Source organism: Pseudophryne corroboree, chromosome 4 (assembly GCF_028390025.1).
Source record: "Pseudophryne corroboree isolate aPseCor3 chromosome 4, aPseCor3.hap2, whole genome shotgun sequence".
In the NCBI taxonomy this organism is placed as follows: Eukaryota; Metazoa; Chordata; class Amphibia; order Anura; family Myobatrachidae; genus Pseudophryne; species Pseudophryne corroboree.
This window is the reverse complement of record NC_086447.1, coordinates 641,182,858-641,204,360: the sequence shown is the minus strand read 5'-3', so window position 1 is coordinate 641,204,360 and position 21,503 is coordinate 641,182,858. Positions and strand designations below refer to the sequence as shown.

Genomic DNA, 21,503 nt, shown 5'->3' with positions numbered 1-21,503 from the left:
CACATGCTCCTTAAGCCAAATGTCTAATGAATGGTGTCCCTATAAATGTAGGTGCTGTGCTGTGTATCATTGACAGACCTGAGATGGCTTCAGCCACAGCTCCTGCCAGTGGCCAATCAAGTACTTGGTCAGCTCCGCCCCCTTCTCACCGATTCTCTCATTCTTGATATCACCCAGCACTGCCCCGCTCTAACAATCAGCTTGGAGGCTGGAGATAACTGCAGCTGTCTTGACTAGGCTGAAGGGGAGACTAAGGACTGTCTGGATCCCCATCATCATCTGCGGCTCTGTGTCTTTGATCGGCGCCACCTTCTAGGGTCAGCGAGGTGCAGTGTTGCCCCGGGGTCAGCGCTGTCTCGGGCGGTCCCTCCTAACGATTCTCCCTCGGCCAATCACCGCTGGTCTGGCGCCATCTCTTCCTCTAGCCACGCCTCCCACTCTCCTCTGCTGTATCGAGCGACCACTCCTTCTGACACTCCCCCAGCCAATCACGGCTGGTCCTGCGCAGCCTCTTCCTTTAGCCACGCCTCCCGCTCTCTTCCGCTCTGCAACTCTCCGTCACTCCGCCGGGACCACCTGCCGGCCTGAACTTCAGGGGACCATGTCAGAGGTAAGCCTCTTCCTCTACCTCTGACTTCACAATGTTTACAGCACAGCTTTTTCTGTGCAGCGCAGAGGGGAGAGAGAAGCAGCCTCCTCAGCGGCTCCCACACAACGACCCAACAGCGCTAAATCTCCCCCTTTTATAGTAGCTGTAGAGTCCTCGTGAGCATACAGATTGTTCCCGTTCACAGCACGAGGCTCCTCTTGACAGTTAAAGTCTCGTACCTTATATAGTGGCTCGTGCCTTATATAGTGTGTATCCCAGTCTCACTGTTTTTAAATAGCCAGTAATACCTCTTAATTACATCAGACGGGTGGTCTTCAGTATGCCGGCTGTCGGGATCCCGGCGCACAGTATACCGGCGCCGGAATCCTGACACCCAGCATACTGACACTTATTCTCCCTCGTGGGGGTCCACGACCCCCCTGGAGGGAGAATAAATAGCGTGGCGCACGTAGCCCACCACCATGCCCGCAGCGTGGCGAGCGCAGAAAGCCCGCAAGGGGCTCATTTGCGCTCGCCACACTGTCGGTAAGCCAGCGGTCGGGCTCCCGGCGCCGGTATGCTTTTCGCCGGGAGCCCGGCCGCCGGCATACCATACTACACCCCTTCAGACACCCATACACTTGTTTAGAAGCATACTATCCAGTCTCCATATAAATCTGTACATATATATATATATATATATATATATATATATATATATATATACACATAGTTGGCACTATACGGCTCTTGTCCCCACTTATTAAATATGACATATACTGCAGGGTTACATTTCTCCCCCTGGTGATCTGTAGGATACACAATTTTTCTCTATCACACAGATCACCACCTATAACATGTTCTACATCTATACATTACAATAATATGGTGATGAACTTTCCTATTTAAACCCACAAGAATTTCCTATATAACCAAAGTAGGGCCAACTGTTTACTATACTAGGGTTAATTAAGAGATGTTCCCTTGTGGGATTTCCTAGCCTGTCATACGTAAGAATTAAGGGTGGCCTGCGTATTCGTTGAGGTCTTATATCACAGTCCTCTCCCCAACTACCGAGGATTCAGCATCAATATTAATAGAAGAAAGATCATATAAGTCATTCTTGGGTTGAAAAGGCATATCACTATCACAAGAGTCCTTCCCCGAATTTTCTCCAGTAGTTCTGCCTCTCTATGTGGGTGTATTCCTATTCTGTTGTGGGCAACTGAAGTTCTCTGAAAGTGGTGCCAACATCGGGAACATCATAGCCATAAAAATATCCCCGATCATTATTGGATATATCATCCAAAGCATTGTCTTCTATGGAATGAGGGTGCACTTGAGATGGTATTAATCTTCCTTTTTCGGAAGTAGTAGCGATATCTTCCCCTAAGGTAATATCTGGGAAGTAAATTTCCTGTGTAATAGGCAACAGATGGTGCCGGTGATAGGTAAGTATAGGACCCTCTCCATTCTCAGACATCATTTGATACACAGGAATATCTGGTAATTTATCAATTATCCGGTATGGATTCTCACGCCACCTATTAGCAAGTTTTTGACATTTTGGGAATCCTAGTCGCTTCAGTAGAACTCTATCTCCAGGTAATAACACTTGTTCTTTGAACTTCTTATCATAATTTTGTTTATTCTTTTCTCCCTGTTTCTTGGACATCTTATGAGCAATATCATAAGCTTCACGCAACTCTTTCCTAAGTTTCTTGACATATTGTGTGTGCATGGGAGGGTTATGATTGCCCACAGTAGTTCCAAAGCAAACATCAATGGGCAATCATGATTCCCTCCCGAACATAAGAACATAAGGGGAGTACCCAGTGGCATAATTTATGGTGCAATTGTAAGCATGGACCAACTGACATATCTGACGTTTCCATTGCATCTTATCTTTCATCGACAGGGTTCCAAGCATATTGAGTAATGTTTGATTAAATCTTTCAGGTTGGGGATCACCCTGGGGGTGGTATGGAGAGGTCCTAGACTTCTTAATTCCACAACAAATACACAGTTCTCTGATCAACTTGCTTTTAAAGTCTCGTCCTTAGTCTGAGTGAATCTGGGCAGGCAGCCCATAATGCACAAAAAACTTGTCCCATAGCGTCTTAGCCACGGTCAGAGCTCTTTGGTCAGGGGTTACATACGCCTGCTCGTATCTAGTGAAATGATCGGTAATTATTAATATATTACTTTCTTTACCATTTGAGCCCTCTAACAACAGAAAATCAATGCAGACCAATTCCATGGGTCCTGAACTGTCTATATTAACTAGTGGGGCCACATGGGTGGGTAAGGACTTTCGGAGGATACAATTCCTACAATGTTTACAATATTCCCCAATGTCTTGATTCATAATAGGCCAATACACTCTCTCTGCAATTGATTGTTGAGTTTTCTCATATCCTAAATGCCCATGTTGGTCATGAAAGGATCTAAGGATCATGGATACATATTTGTACGGTACAATGAGTTGGTATTTAACTTCTCCCGATAGCTTCTTAGTTTTTCTATAAATTATCCTTTTTTTGAAAAGTAATTTATTTCGCTGTTGTAACAACACCTTAGCTTTCCGGGATAAAAGTCTAGTATTGAGGATGGCACAAACATGACTCAAATGATCCATTACCAGTTTTAGATCAGTGTCTTCACTTTGGTCACTTCTTATTTGGTCAGTCGACAATATTTCCAGCCCTCCAAGTTCGGTTCTTGATACCCAACAATACATTAAAGGTAATACAGTGTTGGATGCTCCTAAGGAATTTATCCTGTCTTGTGGTGTATGCTGTAACCCAGTTATTTGATGACATAAACTTTGAACCACTGGGGATGGAACTTTGATCCATTCATCATTGCTACTACTAATACAAGTATTTGGTAACCTTGATAGAGCATCAGCATCGGTGTTATGTATTCCCGGCTTATACTTCAGAGTAAAATGGTAATTTGATAATGCAGCCAACCATCGATGCCCAGTGGCGTCTAATTTGGCAGTTGAGTTTATGTAAGCGAGGGGGTTGTTGTCAGTTTGAATGATAAAACTTACTCCATAAAGATAATCATGGAATTTTTCAACCACTGTCCATTTTAATGCTAAAAATTCCAGTTTGTGTATTGCATATCGTCGTTCACTGGAAGATAGTCCTCTACTAACATATGACACAGGTCGCTATTGATAGTCATGCCATTGATACAATACTACCCCTAATCCTTCAAAGGAAGCATCAATGTGTAATTCGTATGGCAGTTCAGGATTGGCATAGGCTAACACTGGTGTATGAGTTAGACAGTACTTCAATCTTCGAAAAGCTTTCTCACAGGCTAGTGTCCAACGTTCACCAAACTCTTCCTATGGTTTGAAGTAATCTTTGTTATGGCTAGGATACGTTGTCTGGTGACCTTTGTTATGGGGTGGATATCCTTTGGTCAAGTCGGTCAATGGATGGGCAATATTGGAGTAATTTGCCACAAATTGGCGATAGTAGCCTCAAAACCCCAGAAAGGAACGTAAGTCTTTTAACTTATTTGGACGGGGCCAATGCTGTACTGCCGCTACTTTATCCGGATCTGTAGATACACCCTCTCGACTGACTATGTGACTGAGATATCTAACAGTCTTTTGACAGAGTTTACATTTGTCAATGGATAACTTTAATCCTTTTTGTTGTAGCCTATCCATTACTTTGATCAATCAGGCATTATGCTCTGAGAGTGTTCTGCCAAAAACAATAATGTCGTCCAAATAAACTAATACCTCTCGGTAACACATATCACTGATGGTTTGCTCCATAGTTCTTTGAAACGTGGTCGGGGCACCTTTCACTCCCTGGGGCATTTTAAGAAATTTGAAAAATTCTATAGGACAAATAAATGCAGTCTTGGCCCTATCTTCTGGTTTCATGGGGATTTGATAGTATCCATACCTTATATCTAAAACCGAGAACCATTGACTGCCTTGTAAGCAATCTCAAGCCTCCTCTACTTTGGGCACTGTGTATTGATCAGTTATTGTACGGTTGTTTAAAGTATGATAGTCGATACATAATCTAATATCACCATTTTTCTTTCGGGCCACTACAATTGGTGAGGCACAAGGGCTTTCAGAATCAGCTATGACATGGTTTTCAAGCAAAGTTTTTTAAGTGCTGTCTCACATCATCAAAATCTGCAGGGGCTAGCCTACGTGACCTCTCCCTGAAAGGAGTAGCATCAGTTAACTTAATTCGATGCTCAACTCCTACCGCAGTACCCAAATCCCACTCTTCCACTGAAAAAATGGGATTTCAAAGGAGAAGTTCACTCAACAATTTTTCTTTATCAAGAGAGTTAATATCACTACCATGGAAGCATTCCATAAGTTTAGATTTGAATGCTTCTGTCACCATCTGGGTTGTTGGCTCTGTATTACATATATATATATATATATATATATATATATATATACAGCTCTCTCCCATACTCAGTATGTCTTGGGATGAATTAGGTGCACTGTTATACGGTTGGATAATCAGATTATCTTGAGCTAAACACCAATCAGATAAAGTTTTAAAGAGATTGGAGTTTGTTCCCACAATAACAGAAACATTGCCTTGATCCCCAGGAGAATCAGGACATACTAAAGCAATTAACGGTAAAGGTTCTTTGTACCCATAGGGGAACTGGGAAAACTCTATTTGAGTGGATATGTATCCTAAATAGGGGAATTTTTGAGCACTCAATCCCCATATTACTAGTCCATCAAAGGGCAATAAAGGCACATCAAACAGATGTTGCCGATACCAACTCTCAAATATGATCGACACTTGGGAACCACTGTCTTACAGAACAATACATGCTTGCCCATTTATCAATGCCTGTACCCTTGGAGCCTTTCCCATCATTTCCTTCAGAATGGGATCAGACAACTGGGCACTCCCCATTGCACACACTATGATAGGTCGGGGTTCATCGGCTTCCCTCTGGCATTTTCTGGCAGCTCTACATTTCAGTCAGTACGGACATTAGTGTTCCTTCTATTATATCCATTTTGAGGACACTCAAAAGATCAATGTCCCTGTTGTCCACACCAGTAACAGATGATGTTATCCATATTATCTTGTCTCCTAGCATACCCTCTAACCCTTCCTATGGGCATTGCAGCTGGCACACTACTATGTAAAGTAATTGGTTGATACAATTTTTTATTTTGATCTTCTAACAGCTTATACAATTTGTCATTTGCTTGCGAAACATCAGGAGAGGGTGATACAATTTTTACTCTTTTCAAACATTTTTCTCTGTTCTCTATCTGGACTTCCTCTAACTTTACTTCCTTAATTAATTCACTCAGAGTTGGAGGGGGGTTCTGATCATACTGCATCTCAGTCGTTGAGCTACCAGATTACTAGTCAAAGCTCCTCTTAAGACATGCTTCATGCGTCTTTCATCAATTTTTTTCTGTTCAATCCCTCCTTTATCTAAAAGTTTATATAGGATTTTATCCAAATGATAAATGTAGTCTGTGAGAGTCTCATTTGGATCTTGGTAGGTACGATGGAGCCGAGACAGTATATCCCCTACTTCTTCTATTGTTCCAAAAGAAAAATCCAAAGCAGTGAAGTAGTCTTTCAATGTACCTTGAGAATTGCTTCTACGTGTAGCATGTATGATCCCCATAGCTGGACCTCGTAGACTCTCAACTATCCTGTCTTTTTATATGTTCAGGGCATCTCCACTCCTCTGAATGCTGCACAGCTGTTTCTCTCCAAACATCATAACTCTCTTCCCCAGTGGGCACAGGAAGTATCCCCAAAAATACTCTTAATCTCCTATACCCACCCTCGTAATGCCACCTCTCAAAGTGACTTACTACCTTATCCATGACTGCTTCTACTTGAGGCTCTATAGAATCATTATTAGGTAAATTAGATTGTGAAGAGTCACCCATACTCTGATGACTCCTTTGATTAGCCTCTACTCCATACTCAGTAGCTTCCAGGGCTTCTTCATCCCCTACAACTACTTGACTAGGCCATATAATAATCCACCTACTACCCGGTACACATTCTACTAAAACAATAACAGGGATTAAAGAAGCATCTAAATTATTTTGGTTGTTTATTAAAACCGCACAAGTTTCCCGTAAAGCTCCTTTCCACTTATCTATTATAACTGGCGATTTTATCCCACACAATTTATTCAGTTCTTTAAACACCTCTTCATCAGATAAGTTGGTAAAATTTTCCACTATACCTACACTACTTCTCACATTCACACCATGGTCTGTACACCAGGTATATATATCTTTTTCACTTATAACTTCCATGGTAAACAGGAGTGTATGATTGGTGCACATCTCAGCAGTGCCTCCAGATGTAACCCTAGTTTTTGAAGTAATGAATACAGTTACCAATAGTTATTAGAGTGCCTCCACCCAAGCTTTTGTTCTATGTTTTTGTTAGCTATAGAAATGGGATTAGCTTGGGACAACCCTCAACCAATATGTTATATTCACTTTACAGATCGCGATTTCCTTTGAACTCCTTCACACTAACAATAGGTAAGTAATATGCACAATTAACTGGAAGCCTTATATCAGCATATTTACTATTCTATAATGAGTCACCATATAGTAATAAGACATACATTCACTTGGCAACTTCAGTTTGTAACCATACAGATAGTGTACAATAAACCAAATAACATAGAGTTAACATTAAGCCCCATTCAGTAATAATCCCAATATTAATTTTTTTCTACTCATGTAATCTACACTTAATAACAGAAAGTCTTTGTGTATATATATATATATATATATATATATATACATATATATATATATATATACACATATATATAGCTAATGTATCCTCCTCCTTACTTGACCAATTTTAGACCACTGAATATATATATATATATATATATATATATATATATATATTTCCTTTAATTGAGTAGAAGTCCTTTTTGAAGTATGACTAATACTGTTGCCACTAAATCCTAGATGAATAGCTACTTTCCTGTAACTATATATTTGTATCCATATAGCTTTTTCAAGGTAGGGTAATTGTATCCTTTTCCTGTGACTGTATCCAACTCACATACAAAGCATTAACTTTGAGATCTAATAGTTTCCACTAGATGTCACTGCTTTCCCACGTATAGACTCCCTTGACTGATGTATTAATTATTATAGTACCCTTGTCGCTATATTGTAGCCATAATAACAGTCATGCTTGGTGGGGTGTAGGGACTACTATGGTTAAAAGTAATCCTTTCTTTCCTTTCTTTAGATATTACAGTCTCTTATATCCTCTGACAGTTACTAGCTTCCTTGCAGGTAAGTATTGGGGAGCATACTGAAGTCACTATTTCCACTGGGTAATATTACCAACTAGAAGTTCCCGATAATAAGTCTATTTCTCCTGTACTTATAAATATAGTAGGGAGTCAATTGCTACACATGCTCCTTAAGCCAAATGTCTAATGAATGGTGTCCCTATAAATGTAGGTGCTGTGCTGTGTATCATTGACAGACCTGAGATGGCTTCAGCCACAGCTCCTGCCAGTGGCCAATCAAGTTCTTGGTCAGCTCCACCCCCTTCTCACCGATTGGAGGTCATCCAATTCTCTCCTTCTTGATATCACCCAGCACTCCCCCGCTCTAACAATCAGCTTGGAGGCTGGTGATAACTGCAGCTGTCTTGACTAGGCTGAAGGGGAGACTAAGGACTGTCTGGATCACCATCATCATCTGCAGCTCTGTGTCTTTGATCTGCGCCACCTTCTAGGGTCAGCGAGGTGCAGTGTCGCCCCGGGGTCAGCGCTGTCTCGGGCGGTCCCTCCTAACGATTCTCCCTCGGCCAATCACCGCTGGTCCGGCGTTGTCTCTTCCTCTAGCCACGCCTCCCGCTCTCCTCCTCTGTATCGAGCGGCCACTCCTTCTGACACTCCCAGGGCCTATCACGGCTGGTCCGGCACAGCCTCTTCCTTTAGCCGCGTCTCCCGCTCTCTTCCGCTCTGCAGCTCTCCGTCACTCTGCCAGGACCACCTGCTGCTCTGAACTTCAGGGGACCGTGTCAGAGGTAAGCCTCTTCCTCTACCTCTGACGCCGCAATGTTTACAGCACAGCTCTTTCTGTGCAGTGCAGAGGGGAGAGAGAAGCAGCCTCCTCAGTGGCTCCCACACAACAGCGCTAAATCTCCCCATTTTATAGTAGCTGTGGAGTCCTCGTGAGCATACAGATTGTTCCCGCTCACAGCGTGAGGCTCCACTTGTCTCGTGCCTTATATAGTGGCTCGTGCCTTATTTAGTGTGTATCCCAGTCTCACTGTATTAAATAGCCAGTAATACCTCTTAATTACTTCAGACAGCCATACACTTGTTTAGAAGCATACTATCAGAAGCATACTATCCAGTCTTCATACAGATCAGTACATATATACATATATATATATATATATATATATATATATATATAAATATAAAACATAGCAAAATGACAGCACTCAGTAAAAAACAAATTAAATTGACATGGTGGTGCAGGGTCCTGGAAATTGATACAGACACTCACTTTTGCAAAAGAAAAGAAAAAAAGACCAGCACTCACGTTTTGATGATGAAAAGAAAAAATGGGTTTATTCCTTACAGAAGAAACATCTGGACATGATCCTAGTACTACAGCCCAATGGCCGTTTCAACTCTCCGTGGTTTTCGTCAGGGGCCCCTGACGAAAACCACGGAGAGTTGAAACGGATGTCGGGCTGTAGTACTAGGATCATGTCCAGATGTTTCTTCTGTAAGGAATAAACCCCTTTTCTCTATCGTCCTAGTGGATGCTGGGGTTTCTGAAAGGACCATGGGGAATAGCGGCTCCGCAGGAGACAGGGCACAAAAAAGTAAAGCTTTAGGATCAGGTGGTGTGCACTGGCTCCTCCCCCTATGACCCTCCTCCAAGCCAGTTAGATTTTTGTGCCCGGCCGAGAAGGGTGCAATCTAGGTGGCTCTCCTAAAGAGCTGCTTAGGAAAGTTTAGCTTAGGTTTTTTATTTTACAGTGAGTCCTGCTGGCAACAGGATCACTGCAACGAGGGACTTAGGGGAGAAGAAGTGAACTCACCTGCGTGCAGGATGGATTGGCTTCTTGGCTACTGGACATCAGCTCCAGAGGGACGATCACAGGTACAGCCTGGATGGTCACCGGAGCCTTGCCGCCGGCCCCCTTGCAGATGCTGAAGTAAGAAGAGGTCCAGAATCGGCGGCAGAAGACTCCTCAGTCTTCTAAAGGTAGCGCACAGCACTGCAGCTGTGCGCCATTTTCCTCTCAGCACACTTCACACGGCAGTCACTGAGGGTGCAGGGCGCTGGGAGGGGGGCGCCCTGGGAGGCAAATGAATACCTATTTTGGCTAAAAATACCTCACATATAGCCTCCGGAGGCTATATGGAGATATTTAACCCCTGCCAGAATCCGTTAAGAGCGGGAGACGAGGCCGCCGAAAAAGGGGCGGGGCCTATCTCCTCAGCACACAGCGCCATTTTCCCTCACAGAAAGGCTGGAGGGAAGGCTCCCAGGCTCTCCCCTGCACTGCACTACAGAAACAGGGTTAAAACAGAGAGGGGGGGCACTAATTTGGCGATATGCTTATATATATATTAAGATGCTATAAGGGAAAACACTTATATAAGGTTGTCCCTATATAATTATAGCGTTTTTGGTGTGTGCTGGCAAACTCTCCCTCTGTCTCTCCAAAGGGCTAGTGGGTCCTGTCCTCTATCAGAGCATTCCCTGTGTGTGTGCTGTGTGTCGGTACGTGTGTGTCGACAGGTAGGAGGACGATGTTGGTGAGGAGGCGGAGCAATTGCCTGTAATGGTGATGTCACTCTCTAGGGAGTCGACACCGGAATGGATGGCTTATTTAGGAAATTACGTGATAATGTCAACACGCTGCAAGGTCGGTTGACGACATGAGACGGCCGACAAACAATTAGTACGGTCCAGACGTCTCAAAAACACCGTCAAGGGTTTTAAAACGCCCGTTTACTTTAGTCGGTCGACACAGACACAGACAGGGACACTGAATCCAGTGTCGACGGTGAATAAACAAACGTATTCCTTATTAGGGCCACACGTTAAAGGCAATGAAGGAGGTGTTACGTATTTCTGATACTACAAGTACCACAAAAGAGGGTATTATGTGGGATGTGAAAAAACTACCATAGTTTTTCCTGAATCAGATAAATTAAATAAAGTGTGTGATGATGCGTGGGTTCCCCCCGATAGAAAATTATGGGCGGTATACCCTTTCCCGCCAGAAGTTAGGGCGCGTTGGGAAACACCCCTTAAGGTGGATAAGGCGCTCACACGCTTATCAAAACAAGTGGCGGTACCGTCTATAGATAGGGCCGTCCTCAAGGACCAGCTGACAAGGCTGGAAAATATAATAAAAAGTATATACACACATACTGGTGTTATACTGCGGCCAGCGATCGCCTCAGCCTGGATGTGCAGAGCTAGGGTGGCTTGGTCGGATTCCCTGACTAAAAATATTGATACCCTTGACAGGGACAGTATTTTATTGACTATAGAGCATTTCTATATATGCGAGATGCACAGAGGGATATTTGCACTCTGGCATCATGAATAAACGCGATGTCCATAACTGCCAGAAGATGTTATGGACACGACAGTGGTCAGGTGATGCAGATTCCAAACGGCACAGTATGGCCGTATAAAGGAAGAGGACTTGTTTGGGGTCGGTCCATCGGACCTGGTGGTCACGGCAACTGCTGGAAAATCCACCGTTTTTTACCCTAAGTCACATCTCTGCAGAAAAAGACACTGTCTTTTCAGCCTCAGTCCTCTCGTCCCTATAAGATCATATCTGCCCAGGGATAGAGGAAAGGGAAGAAGACTGCAGCAGGCAGCCTATTCCCAGGAACAGAAGCGTTTCACCGCGTCTGACAAGTTCTCAGCATGGCGCTGAGACCGTACAGGACCCCTGGATCCTACAAGTAGTATCCCGGGGGTACAGATGGGAATGTCGAGACGTTTCCCCTTCGCAGGCTCCTGAAGTCTGCTTTACCAAGTCTCCCTCCGACAAGGAGGTAGTATGGGAAAAAATTCACAAGCTGTATTCCCAGCAGGTGACAATTAAATTACCCCTCCTACTACAGAAAAGGGGTATTATTCCACACTATATTGTGGTACTGAAGCCAGAAGGCTAGGTGAGACTTATTCTAAAAAATTTTTTTTGAACACTTACAAAGGTTCAAATTAAGATGAAGTCACTCAGAGCAGTGATAACGAACCAGGAAGAAGGGGACTATATAGTGTCCCGGGACATCAGGGATGCTTACCTCTATGTCCCAAATTTGCCCTTCTCACTAAGGGTACCTCAGGTTCGTGGTGCAGAACTGTCACTATCAGTTTCAGACGCTGCCGTTTGGATTGTCCACGGCACCCCGGGGTCTTTACCAAGGTAATGGCCGAATTGATGATTCTTCTTCGAAGAAAAGGCGTCTAAATTATCCCTTACTTGGACGATCTCCTGATAGGGGCATAGTCCAGGGAACAGTTGGAGGTCGGAGTAGCACTATCTCGGATACTGCTACAATCAGCACGGGTGGATTCTAAATATTCCAAAATCGCAGCTGATCCCGACGACACGTCTGCTGTGCCTAGGGATGATTCTGGACACAGTCCAGAAAAAGGTGTTTCTCCCGGAAGAGAAAGCCAGGGAGTTATCCGAGCAAGTCAGGAACCTCCTAAAAACAGTGCATCATTGCACAAGGGTCCTGGTAAAAATGGTGGCTTCCTACGAAGCAATTCCATTCGGCAGATTTCACGTAAGAACTTTTCAGTGGGATCTGCTGGACAAATGGTCCGGATCGCATCTTCAGATGCATCAGCGGATAACCCAATATCCAAGGACAAGGGTGTCTCTCCTGTGGTGGTTATAGAGTGCTCATCTTCTAGAGGGCCGCAGATTCGGCATTCAGGATTGGATGCTGGTAACCACGGAGCCCAGCCTGAGAGGCTGGGGAGCAGTCACACAAGGGAAAAATTTCCAGGGAGTGTGATCAAGTATGGAGACTTTTCTCCACATAAATATACTGGAGCTAAGGGTAAATTTATAATGCTCTAAGCTTAGCAAGACCTCTGCTTCAAGGTCAGCCGGTATTGATCCAGTGGGAAAAACATCACGGCAGTCGCCCACGTAAACAGACAGGGCGACACAAGAAGCAGGAGGGCAATGGCAGAAACTGCAAGGACTTTTCGCTGGGCGGAAAATCATGTGATAACACTGTCAGCAGTTTTTCATCCCGGGAATGGAAACTGGGAAGCAGACTTCCTCAGCACGACCTCCACCCGGGAGAGTGGAAACTTCATTGAGAAGTTTTTTCCACATGATTGTAAACCGTTGGGAAATACCAAAGGTGGACATGATGGCGTCCCGTCTGAACAAAAAACGGGACAGGTATTGCGCCAGGTCAAGAGACCCTCAGGCAATAGATGTGGACGTTCTGGTAACACCGTGGGTGTACCAGTCGGTGTATGTGTTCCCTCCTCTGCTTCTCATACCTAAGGTGCTGAGAATTATAAGACGTAGAGGAGTAAGAACTATACTCATGGCTCCGGATTGGCCAAGGAGGACTTGGTACCCGGAACTTCAAGAGATGCTTACAGAGGTCTTATGGCCTCTGCCGCTAAGAAGGGACTTGCTTCAGCAAGTACCATGTCTGTTCCAAGACTTACCGCAGCTGCGTTTGTCGGCATGGAGATGGAAAGCCGGATCCTAAGGGAAAAAAGGCATTCCGGAAGAGGTCATTCCTACCCTGGTCAAAGCCAGAAAGGAGGTGACCGCACAACATTATCACCACGTGTGGCGAAAATATGTTGCGTGGTGTGAGGCCAGGAAGGCCCCACAAAGAAATTTCAACTCGGTCGTTTCCTGCATTTCCTGCAAACAGGAGTGTCTATGGGCCTCAAATTGGGGTCCATTAAGGTTCAAATTCGGCCCTGTAAATTTTCTTCCAGAAAGAATTGGCTTCAGTTCCTGAAGTCCAGAAGTTTGTCAAGGGAGTATTGCATATACAAAACCCTTTTTTGTGCCTCCAGTGGCACTGTGGGATCTCAACGTAGTTCTGGGATTCCTCAAATCACATTGGTTTAAAACCAGTCAAATATGTGGATTTGAAGCATCTCACATAAAAAGTGACCATGCTCTTGGCCCTGGCCTGGACCAGGCGAGTGTCAAATTGGTGGTTTTTTCTCAAAAAAGCCCATATCTGTTTGTCCATTCGGACAGGGCAGAGCTGCGGACTCGTCCCCAGTTCTCTCCCTAAGGTGGTGTCAGTGTTTCACCTGAACCAGCTTATTGTGGTGCCTTGCACCTACTAGGGACTTGGAGGACTCCAAGTTGCTAGAAGTTGTCAGGGCCCTGAAAATATGTTCCAGGACAGCTGGAGTCAGAAAATCTGACTCGCTGTTTATACTGTATGCACCCAACAAGTTGGGTGCGCCTGCTTCTAAGCAGTCGATTGCTCGTTGGATTTGTAACACAATTCAACTTGCACATTCTGAGGCAGGCCTGCCACAGTCTAAATCGGTTAAGGCCCATTCCACAAGGAAGGTGGGCTCATCTTGGGCGGCTGCCGAGAGGTCTCGGCATTACAACTCTGCCGAGCAGCTACGTGGTCAGGGGAGAACACGTTTGTAAATTTCTACAAATTTGATATCCTGGCAAAAGAGGACCTGGAGTTCTCTCATTCGGTGCTGCAGAGTCATCCGCACTCTCCCGCCCCTTTGGGAGCTTTGGTATAATCCCCATGGTCCTTTCAGGAACCCCAGCATCCACTAGGACGATAGAGAAAATAAGAATTTACTTACCGATAATTCTATTTCTCGGAGTCCGTAGTGGATGCTGGGCGCCCATCCCAAGTGCGGATTATCTGCAATACTTGTACATAGTTACAAAAATCGGGTTATTATTGTTGTGAGCCATCTTTTCAGAGGCTCCGCTGTTATCATACTGTTAACTGGGTTTAGATCACAAGTTGTACGGTGTGATTGGTGTGGCTGGTATGAGTCTTACCCGGGATTCAAAATTCCTCCCTTATTGTGTACGCTCGTCCGGGCACAGTACCTAACTGGCTTGGAGGAGGGTCATAGGGGGAGGAGCCAGTGCACACCACCTGATCCTAAAGCTTTACTTTTTTGTGCCCTGTCTCCTGCGGAGCCGCTATTCCCCATGGTCCTTTCAGGAACCCCAGCATCCACTACGGACTCCGAGAAATAGAATTATCGGTAAGTAAATTCTTATTTTTTCTTTTCATCATCAAAACGTGAGTGCTGGTCTTTTTTTCTTTTCTTTTGCAAAAGTGAGTGTCTGTATGTATATGTGTATATATATATATATATATATATATATATATATATATATATATATAGTTGGCACTATATGGCTCTTGTCCCCACTTATTATATATGACATATACCACAGGGTCACATTTGGAATTAAATTATGCAGAGAATCAGCGGCTTCCAAAAGCTGCTGTTTAGCAAATTTAGCCCAAAACATTTATTCATATTTCCAGGCGCTGTGTGGAACAACAAAGAGTGTTAGTGGAATAAGGCAATGGCAGAAGCATTATTTATTTGCTTGCTTATACTATGCAAATATATAGGGTAACCTGGAAATTATGTGTGTGCAGGTGTTTAATTGCAAAGTTATGTAGGCACACATAAGCAGAAGACTCAAACTATTAACTGCCCAATTACTTAACCAGTTGTGTTGATTTATTGATAGATAGCAGCTACAGCTGTTATCACTGTTACATGACACTGGTGGTGGAGTGCAGCTTGAGTGGAGTGGGGTATCATACAGCTCATCAGCCAGTGAGTGTATACTGCAAACAGATGGTGGTGCAGGGATGCAGCAAAAACGTAATATGCAGGTAAAGCATTAACTAGCTCTATTATAGGAACTAAGTTGAAGACTTTGGTCTCCCACCATGTCACATTACACAGTCCCTAGATTGGTCCTGGATATGCTCACTAGTGATCTCAGGGGCCATCTTGGGATAGGGCATGAAGCCTCCCTGGAGAACAGGAATACTGGAGTTTGCGCAGTAGCGCACTCCACTATCAACACAACTGACAAATAAAACTTTGGGACATTTTGGGAAATTATTAAGAAAGGACCCTTTGAAAAGAAAGTGCCACTTTCAATTGCATTAAAAAATATAAATATCACATTTTCTCAAAGAATGCCTATTGCCATTTTTACTGTTAGGTCCAATTTATTAGTGAAGATATATAAACATAGTGAGATACTGCATGTTCAGCCAAAAAGCAGATTAATTATTTGTTTGGCCATAACAATATATGATTGGTAGTTGCTACCTAACTGAATGTTGACAACTACACACTGCACTGGCGTATTAATGATGGGTGCAGTGTGTTCGGTGCATGTGGGCCCCTGGGGTCTAGGGGGCCCACACTGCATACCCTGCACCCATTACTCTCTGGTGTCCCACGTCGCAGAAACAGTGCTGCAGAAATCACTGTGAAAATGGTGCTGTAGCCATTTTCTTGACATTTCGCGCATGCACAGTACAAAAAATTGCATGGAAAATGGCCGTGCACCATTTTCCCAGAGAACTGCACTTGCACACAAGAGTCTAGGACAGTAGTAGGGTCCAGTGTGATCCTAGTTTCCAGAGTCAGGACCGCTGCCGGCTACAGAGGAGGTGGCCCAGAAGGAGACTTCACATGGGCCTCCTCCTCTCTTAAGATGCCCCTGGCACACAGTAACATATTAACACACTGTAGGCATTGACTTATGGTGCCGGCATGGGAGAGTAAGCAGCTTCTCCCTGTAGCTCCACTCCTCACGCTGCCTCACCCTTCGGTAACCCTGTCAGCCTCTCACAGATACAACGCTCCTGGTCACCTTTTCGGCCGGGCATTGAAATGGACAAGTTCCTCGGTCCCCGGGTCCCGCTAAGCAGCCTCCGGCTCCACAGCAGCAATGCCAGGAGAAGATCAGATCATGCTATGATTAATGTTGTACTAGATCTTGGAAGATCTGGGAAAGTTACACCCATGTGGAGATTTCCTTCCCATATGCTTCAGTCTCAAGACTTACGTGATAAACTCCTTGCAGTTTGGAATGACTATTGTGTTTCAAATGCAGATCATGCAACTTCTAATCCATCTCTTTTTTGGCAAACAGCTAAATCAGTGACTCGAGGAGAACTGATTGCGTTTGTTTCAAAAAGTAAAAAACAGTATAAACATAATTATCTTGAATTGCAAGATAAGTTGTCTGAAGCCTTTCAATTATTCAAATTGTCCCCTTCATCTGCAAATAAATCTGCTTATCAGGACGCAAAATTACATTTTAATGAATATCTTCAATTAAATGGTGACAAATACCTTTTTAACGTACAGTCTAAATTTTATAAATTTGGAAATAAAGTTGGAAAGCTTCTCACTTTCTTGTTACGAGGTTCCAGACCACAAACTGTTGTACATCCTTTGTTGCAACCAATCGGTTCTTTGACAGAAACAGATCTGCAAATTGTAGACACTATGACATTTTTTTATGAGTCTCTTTATTCTTCCCCGCAGTCAATCTCGAAGGAGTCAATACAAACCTCTAACTCTTCTTCATCTTCTTCCTTCTCTATTTCTTCTTCCTATGGGACTCTTTATCATTGCCTCAACTTTCTGAGCCATTAGCACAAAAATGAATAGAGCCAATTACTCCTCTAGAAGTCTCTTGGGCTATTGGAAAATTGAAATTGGCCAAAGCGCCAGATCCTGACGGATTCTAAAATGAATTTCATAAATTATTAATCCTGCAGATTGGAAACACACTAGCGGACACCTTCAATTTTATAATAGCTCGAAATTCTATCCCATTATATTTTTCGGATGCTATTATTAAAGTGATACCTAAATCTGGACTTAATCTTGCTTTGCCTAGATCATATAGGCCAATCTCTCTGCTAAATATTGATTATAAAATATTTACAAAAATATTGGCAGAGAGATTGAAACCTATATTACCTCTCTTAATTCATACAGACCAGACCGGATTTATATCTGGTAGACATTCTGTGGTTAATGTGAGAAGAGTCTTAGCGGCTATACAACATGCAAATTTTTTCTCTACTGAAACTTCTTCTAATATCGTAATTACATTAGACGGGGAAAAAGCTTTCGATTTGGTGATATGGCCCTACCTTTTTTAAACCTTAAAAAACTTTGGCTTTCCATCTCATTTTATACAAATAATACCTACTCTATGCTCTTCTCTCAAATCTTGTGTAACTTGTAATGGTCTTTTTTCATCTTCATTTACACTACATAGAGGTACCCCTCACGGATGTCCCTTTATCACCCCTTCTTTTCGCTTTAGCTGTCGAACCTCTTGCTGTTGCTATTCGAAGCTCTCCTCTTATTTAAGGGATTCACATAAATTCTGAAGAATTGAAAATAGCATTGTTCGCTGATGATATACTTATATTTCTTTCTAATCTATCTCATTCTTTACCAGCCTTACTTCATCTTATTGACTCTTTCGGGATGATTTTGGGGTATAAAGTTAATCTATCAAAATCTAAAATATAATTATTAGGGGGTACTAACCCAGATTTCCTACGATCTCTTAATATTCCGCTTACTCTTTCCTCTATCCTTTATCCATTTTTCATATCTTGGTATTAAGGTATGTTCTGATTTGTCCCAACTTTATTCGTTACATTTTTTGCTTATTATAACAAAGATTTCAACTAAGTTGGAATCCTGGAGAGACTTACCAATTTCATTGTTAGGTAGAATTGCAATTATTCAGTCAATTATGTTTCCCAAGTTTTTTTATTTACAGAAATCAGATATTGCTAGATTAGATAGTTTATTTTCAAAATTTATATGGCAACATAAACGACCAAGGATCGCTAGGGTCAAACTTAAAACTCCTAGATCAGACGGAGGATTGGGATGCCTTGACTTAATGGCTTATTCTTCAGCAATCTTTTTTAGATATATAAGTGATTGGATATTGAAAAATTCTACTTATACTAATTCGGTATTAGATCAAGCTATCTTTTCTCCATTTGCTCCTGGAGCCTTAATTCAGACTAAACTATCCAAAATTCCTATATCAATAAAAACTCATGTCTTATTCAAAGATACAGATGCTGTGTGGATACGTATGATAGAAGTTGTCATAGAAATCCTTATGAGTCTCATTTTATTCCTCTATGGGGTAATCCCTTTTTCCCCCATCATTGACAAATTCTTTGTTCAATTTACAGAAGTCTAAAGGGCTAGACTCTTCTCATAAGGTTTTTGACCCAGGAGGATCTCTTTCTACCTTTTCAGATCTTTCCAACAAATTTTTATTACCGCACACCCACAGATCAACATCAAAGACGACATTTGGTTGCTGAAGAAGACGGTCACTGTCTTAAATGTGGAATTACGATAGCTGACTTTTCCCATTGTATGTGGAATTGTTTTAAATTAAAACGTTTTTGGTGCAAGCTAATTACTGTTATCAATTCCATATTTCATACCAATTTGATTTTTGACCCATTAGTATGTATGGGGCTACATTTTCATATGTGGGCATTAAAAAATGTCAATAACCATGCTTTTCCCTTACTCATTACGATTATAACAGTAGCCAGAAAATGCGTATTGATCCACTGGACCAAAAAATCAGCTCCGCAATTACTTGAAGTGAAACAAAAACTTCTTCAAATATTGTATTTTGAAGTAAAATATGCAAGATTAGACATACACTCAGGAGTACAATTTTTTTTAATCAAAAATGGTCTTTATTGATAATCTTGACATACATATGGAAACGCATATTTTAACCTGTTTTGAACATGTATATTCTAAGTATGATATTTCAGTTAGGCCTTAGTATGTTAAATAACCTGGTAAAATGATGAGCGCTAGGAGAACAAATTAAAACTATGTGGCACCTGTAAAAAAGATTTTTGTTAGCGTATGTTTACAGCTCTTTTTAAGAGCTTTGTATGCGGTAAGCACAGTCCATGAGAGATCTAGCTTTCCCTACCTCACTACCAGTCCACGGGATTCCTCAGCCTGATGGTATGAATGGCTGTCCGTGGTGTAGATGTTCTTCTCCTCCACCGCTGCGTCCAGCGGGGAGGCGGAGTGTGGCGGGGTTTCAGCGGGTGACGTCACTCGGCGGCGTCTGATCTCTCTGGCGGCAGTGTGTCTTCGTGATACCGCTATCCACCAACGCGTTTCGTACTTTTACTAGCACTTCATCAAGGTAGGATATTTGGTAGAAGAAATGGAGAGGAAAGAACTCCACCCAGCGCCTTTTAGGAAAATGTGGGTCGCTGCAAACAAGGCCAAGAGGGGGAACGAAACAGAGATGTCCTCAGTACTGAGGACATCTCTGTTTCGTTCCCCCTCTTGGCCTTGTTTGCAGCGACCCACATTTTCCTAAAAGGCGCTGGGTGGAGTTCTTTCCTCTCCATTTCTTCTACCAAATATCCTACCTTGATGAAGTGCTAGTAAAAGCACAAAACGCGTTGGTGGATAGCGGTATCACGAAGACACACTGCCGCCAGAGAGATCAGACGCCGCCGAGTGACGTCACCCGCTGAAACCCCGCCACACTCCGCCTCCCCGCTGGACGCAGCGGTGGAGGAGAAGAACATCTACACCACGGACAGCCATTCATACCATCAGGCTGAGGAATCCCGTGGACTGGTAGTGAGGTAGGGAAAGCTAGATCTCTCATGGACTGTGCTTACTGCATACAAAGCTCTTAAAAAGAGCTGTAAACATACGCTAACAAAAATCTTTTTTACAGGTGCCACATAGTTTTAATTTGTTCTCCTAGCGCTCATCATTTTACCAGTCTTTCATTATTTTATTTGAGCTGCTGCAAAAACACAAAAGCGCATGAAACACTATAATTCCAGATGTTAAATAACCTATTATAGATCTTGATTTGTTTTACTTGTTTATTTAACATTAGATTTGCCAGACTCTTCTTTCTCATTTCTATCCTTCTAACCCCCTTCATTCCCTTATTTTCTGTCCAATGTCAACTTAAACTGTTTAGGTTTAGTACTACTCTGTATATTTCTTTTATTGATATCTTTAGTACTGTGTACAATTACTAACATCGATAACCTCTGTATCTTTATGCAATATATTGTCTTTAGCTAGAATTGCTAGAATACTATTAATATTCTTAATATTCTAAATATTCTAAAGACTGGACGTTTATTGATGTGATAACTTTCTATTGCTATACACATGTTATATTCTTATGATATTCTTATGATATTATTATCTTTTTCTTTTATGTCTTTTTGTATAACTTGATAATCTTTAATAAAAATAATTATAAAAAAAACACACTGTAGGCATTAATGATGGTTAGTAATTCTAAATATATGAATACTGTACCTGCAAATCACCACTCTATGAAGTAAGAGTAGATACAGCTACAAGTATGTGCATCTAACTATTATGAGAACTTTATTACACAGTCACCCTATAAATGTCACTAAATATGCACACTTTGGCAAGTATGTTGTCACATTAGACCATGAGTAAGATACTAATTAAATTCCTAAAGTCAGATACACCCAGAGGTGTAGCTGGGTGCCATGGTGCCCAGAGCAAGGTTATGTTTTGGCGCTCCCCTCCCCTGTACTGAATTGGGGGCCTAGCCAACTAGACATTGTGGAGCTCAAGGTGAAAGTTTCCTTTGGATGCCCCAATGTTTAATAGGGTCAGTGTGTGCCTAACGCTTGCAACAATAATATGAGGGCAGGGCAGTACTGACGGTGTAATGGTTAACATTACTGCCTCACAGCATTGAGGTCATGGTTCGATTCCCACAATGTGTGGAGT

General features: G+C 42.6%; 1 long non-coding RNA gene across 1 annotated transcript; it reads left to right on the top strand.

Moving 5' to 3' along the window:
- The first annotated feature begins 401 nt into the window (after positions 1 to 401).
- LOC134911660 (uncharacterized) lies at positions 402 to 19,554 on the top strand. The gene is made up of 4 exons (XR_010176747.1): positions 402 to 610; positions 7,102 to 7,139; positions 7,873 to 7,919; positions 18,905 to 19,554. It is a non-coding gene; the product is annotated as an uncharacterized LOC134911660 (long non-coding RNA).
- The last annotated feature ends 1,949 nt before the right edge of the window (positions 19,555 to 21,503 follow it).